Source organism: Musca vetustissima, unplaced genomic scaffold, assembly GCF_032173495.1.
Source record: "Musca vetustissima isolate MV318-11 ecotype Yass unplaced genomic scaffold, APGP_CSIRO_Mvet_v1 utg13025, whole genome shotgun sequence".
Lineage (NCBI taxonomy): Eukaryota > Metazoa > Arthropoda > Insecta > Diptera > Muscidae > Musca > Musca vetustissima.
Genome location: NW_026876622.1, coordinates 22,549 through 28,185, shown reverse-complemented (window position 1 = coordinate 28,185; position 5,637 = coordinate 22,549).

The following is a 5,637-nucleotide window of genomic DNA, read 5'->3' as shown; positions in this document are numbered from 1 at the left end:
TAAAAGAATATTTTTTTAAGCCTCAAAAGAAGGCGTGGATTTTTTAAAGGACATTTTTTTAAGCCTCAAAAGAAGGCGTGGATTTTTAACAAATATTTTTTCAAGCCATCAAATAAGGCGTGTTTTTTTTAATGAATATTTTTTCAAGCCATAAAATCAGGCGTGGTTTTTTTTTAAAGAAAATCTTTTTTAGGCCATCAAATAAGGCGTGTTTTTTTTTAATGAATATTTTCTAGAATTTCTTATTCTCTAGAAAATTTCCATTATTTTTTTCAAACTATTTCAATTTATTCCAAGTTCACCTGAACTTATTTCTTGAGTATATAAATGTGTCAAATGCACGCACGTCGTACATATATTTGTGTGTATGTAATCTAGGCTGTATACGATTAGTTCTACTCCCCCCTCCTCCCAAAATCGCTACACACACGCCAAAGAAATATTCACCTTGAAATGATAAGAAATGGAGTTAATGTAGATTTTCGAAATGACGTATGACATACTTAGTCATATGAGTCACGCAGTTGAACCCTTTGCCGAGGCAAAACTAAATAAGACATTAGTGCTGAAGAACTATTTTGGTGGGCACTTCACAAATCACAAGAGATAATCAACGAAAATGTCGAACACAAACTTTCAAAATAAACACAGACACACACGAAAAACATTAATTGTCAACAACAAAAAATAATTTCAAACAAATATAACAAAATTTGTAGATTTACGCTAAGATAGGAGATAAAATATTGACGAAAGCAAACAAAATTCCAATCCAACACACCCCCTATGCCATAACTGTGCACACACTCTCACATATACCCAATCATGATATCATTTTGGCCATAAGGGAAAAATCTGTGAAAATCGTTGCTTGGTGAAAGTGATAACCATAAATTTTCCGACCAAAAATCATTTCAATATTTCATTGTCTCTTTAAGAAAGCAAGAAGAAGAAGAAGAGTAATACGAAATGTTCTGCAGTAGCACCATCACCTTGCCAACGAATGAATCGAATCATCATCAGCTTATCATCACATCACATTTATTAATAGTCTGTGGGGCGGATGGATGGTCCAACAGAAAGACTGGGTATCGGTGATGCCCCCAGAAAAGTTTCTTTAAAATAATCGGATGTTGTTATTTATTTGCAGTCAACAACAAACATAGACGTGGAAAAGAATTATTTCACATTAAGTTTTCTTTTGGCAACAATAAAAACAAACCCGAAAACAGATGTAGTTTTAGTTGTTGTTCTAACATTTTTCACCTTCAGTGTCATTGTTGACACAGACTTGTGTAAAACAAACGTGGAATTTAGTTTTACCTTTTTATTCTTTAAAAAATCCACGCCTTCTTTTGATGGCTTGAAAAAAATCCACGCCTTCTTTTGATGGCTTGAAAAAAGTCTTCTTTAAAAAATCCACGCCTTCTTTTGATGGCTTGAAAAAAGTCTTCTTTAAAAAATCCACGCCTTCTTTTGATGGCTTGAAAAAAGTCTTCTTTAAAAAATCCACGCCTTCTTTTGATGGCTTGAAAAAAGTCTTCTTTAAAAAATCCACGCCTTCTTTTGATGGCTTGAAAAAAGTCTTCTTTAAAAAATCCACGCCATCTTTTGAAGGCTTGAAAAAAGTCTTCTTTAAAAAATCCACGCCTTCTTTTGATGGCTTGAAAAAAGTCTTCTTTAAAAAATCCACGCCTTCTTTTGATGGCTTGAAAAAAGTCTTCTTTAAAAAATCCACGCCTTATTTTGATGGCTTGAAAAAAGTCTTCTTTAAAAAATCCACGCCTTCTTTTGATGGCTTGAAAAAAGTCTTCTTTAAAAAATCCACGCCTTCTTTTGATGGCTTGAAAAAAGTCTTCTTTAAAAAATCCACGCCTTCTTTTGATGGCTTGAAAAAATATTCTTTAAAAAATCCACGCCTTGAAAAAAATATTTAAAATGACCTATGCAAGACGTGGGTTTATTTTCCAATATTTTTTCAAGGTTTCAACTTAATAATATGACCTACATTTTTCAGAGCCTATCCCAGTCTTGGATTTTTTAAAATAAACTCTTTCAAGGCCTTTCCAAGGCTTAAACACTTATTTTTTAGGACCTATCAAGGCCTCTATATTTAAAAGCAAAATTTGTCAGGGTCTGTTACGGTCTGGATTTTTAAAAGCACATTTTTTATCCCATTGTACACCTATATTTTTTCTACTAAAGAATCGTATTTTTCTCTACCCTTGTTCCATCCGCTGATTAATGGTTTACTTATTTCTTTGATATAGATAAGTGTATCTATGTATGCCCGAAACCACCGGAAAAAATTATGATTTATTAGTCTGTCTGTAAGTATGTATTTGGTTACCTGATAATTTACACCCATGTATGTTTTATTACTTCGACATAATGATTGGTCTCTATGGGAAAATAATAGTGATTTCTGTCTTTTGGGGTTCGAAATAAAAATTAGAACAACAACAATAAAACACACCAACGAACAACTACTAATAATTGACCTACATTTGTGTAATAGCCCTCCTCCTCCAACACCGATCCATGTTCTATTTGAAGACAACAACAAATAATAAATTAGACACACACCACAAAGAAGCCTTCTGGTGGCATTTTACCAAAAAAATGTCGCGTGTTTAATTTCTACACACTCCCTCGCACATATTATCTATCCCCAGATAATAAGAAGAAAACGCACACTCGACAACAACAACAAATAATTCCCATAATTCCCTGAAATAAATGTCAAAAATTTTTACACCCAGGCGTCAACAAAAATAATGGCAAGTGTTGTGTTTTGGTAGCTACTGCAACCGAACCATGTCCGAAACGACAAACTGACAAAAGGGACTAACTGATGATATGAATGACAGACAGAAGGACGGACAGACTGACTGCACCCCTTAACATTTTTGAATAATAACACAACATAATACATATGTACATACATATATAATTATTATGTGTCTGTCTGTCGGCCTGTCCTTTTGTCTAAAGACACAACTTTTTTTATGATAATTGTTATTGTTTTTCGGGTGAGGGGAAGGGTGGAATATTTTGGACCTGTTCTCCTCTGATATCCATGGCAAATAATGACCTAAAGCGTTTTTCGTATTTGAATAGCTAAACGCATATGCGGAATTATCTACTACTCATATGGATACCTCACCCTTTTTATTTTGTTGTTGTGACTACATGACAATTTCAACTGTCACTTGAATGACAGTTTGTCAGAAGAAATGGCGAAACGCATGCGTGTCACACACAATGTTGTAAAAGAAATTTAAAAATAAAAATATTAAAAATTATTCTAATTACGATCAGTGTCACAATTTTATATTTTTTAAAGGCCAGGCAAATTATTTTAGAAATCTACGGCTCAAATGGCTCTACAAAAAATTACTTTTAAAAATCTACGCCTCAGATGGCTCAACAAAAAATGATTTTAAAAATCTACGCCTCAAATACTTACTTACTTAGCTGGCTTGTGACAGAACTTTCGTTCCATAATCCGAACTTAAAAAAGATTTCCAGGCGCGTCGGACTTTTGAGCAGTTTTTCCAATTCGAAAGAACATATTCGGCAATGTTATCTTCCACTTGATCTTTCCATCTTATTCGTGGCCTTCCCCTTCTGCGTGAACCATCAGCTGGTTCGCTTTTATATGCCTTTTGGGCTGGGACATCTTCATCCATTCTCACAACATGACCTAGCCAACGAAGTCGCTGCAGCTCAATACGTCTAACAATGTCGATGTCCGAGAATAGCTTGTACAACTCATGGTTCATTCGACGGCGATATTCACCGTAAACGCAGATCGTCCCATAGATCTTTCGGAGAATTTTTCTCTCAAACACTCCAAGAGCTGCCTCATTTGCTTGCGCAAGTACCCCCACTCCAGATCCATATAACAGCACGGGTAGTATCAGCGTCTTGTAGAGTGTGAGTGTGTCACTATCCTTCTCCGAATTTCAAAACTAATATCCTTTGTTTTGTTTATGGCGGTACCAAGGTATATAAAATCTTTGACTACCTCGAAGCTGTAGTTCTCAAGTTCCACAGTTGGTCCGAGTCTACTGGACGTCTTGCGCATTGATATCATCAGCTTGGCCTTCTCGCCGTTTACTGCCAGACCCACTTTGGCAGGCTCCTTCTCAATTTGTTCAAAGGTAGCTGTTACCGCTCTCAATGTTCGACCCATTATGTCGATGTCATCGGCGTAGGCGAATAACATGTGTTGTTTGGTGTACAGAGTACCATTTCTGTTCACCTTTGGGTCTCGTATGACCTTTTCCAGCAGGATGTTAAAAAGATCACACGACAAACTATCACCTTGTCTAAATCTTCGTTCGGTATTAACGGGCTCCGTGAGGTCCTTTCCAACTTTAACTGATGATATTGTGCCAGTTAAAGTTATCCTGTATAGCCGTATTAATTTTGCAAGAATGCCAAACGCATACATTTTATTCACCTCTGAACGGATAGGGCTGTCGAATGCGGCTTTGTAGTCGATAAATAGGCGGAATGTGTCGATGTGTTTTTCGTGATTCTTTTCCAGGTTTTGGTAAATTTGCAGGACTGAAGCCGCATTGGTATGGTCCAATAATGTCATTGACCATTGGTTTCAGTCGTTCATACAATACGCTGGATAGCACTTTATATGCGATGGGAAGGAGACTTTTTCCTCAATAGTTGGCACATATCGTCTTGTCTCCTTTTTTGTGCACGGGACACAGGATGCTGAGGTTCCAATCATTTGGCATGTCAAATTGTACTAATCAGCTGGTGCATGCTCCTGACAAGCATCTGGCCAACAGTCTTGAATAGTTCGGCTGGTAACCCATCGGCTCCTGCTGCTTTATTGTTCTTGAGCCGATTGATTGCTATTCTGACTTCATCTTGGCTAGGCTAGTATACACTCTATACCGTCATCTATTATTGGTTCTGGGGTATCCTCTTCACCGCTACTATTTGATACCAGGCGCTGTCTGTATCTGTCACCAGGTTCTCTTCCTCATCTCTACAGGAGGATGTGCCTGCACCAAGGCCTTCGGATTGGTGTTTTACCCGTTGGTAGAATTTTCGAACTTCATTCTGACTCCTGTACATCTCGATTTGCCCACGCTCACGTTTTTCTTGTTCTTTTTTCTGAAAATACGTTTCTCCTCCCAATAGTTCTCTAAAGCATTACGTGTTGCTACTGTCCTCAGGGTGTTTTAGAAATCTACGCCTCAAATGGGCCTGCCAAAGTCCTAGATTTTTTAAGTCCCAAAAGATAAATATGTTTCGTCTGCTACCACTTAATCATTGCATTTGAATGCCAAATGAGGTCATTTAGACAACCAATCCATCATGCCGCAATGACTATCACGATCGTGTTGCATAACTTTAATAAACCAACAAAAAGACAAACAAGCCTTGTTATATAAATGACAGACAACATTAATTTGTAGGGAGATTCTTTTCCGTATTCTCCAGTTGAAAAAAAAAAATTTGAAATCATTTTTACAAGATAAGGAAACATTTTCCATGCCACAACAACAACAGCAACATGAGGATGATGGTGGCGCATTGTAATCAAACATGTTCGCTGACTAGTAGAGACACTTATGATAAATGATATGAGCGGATTATGAGCGG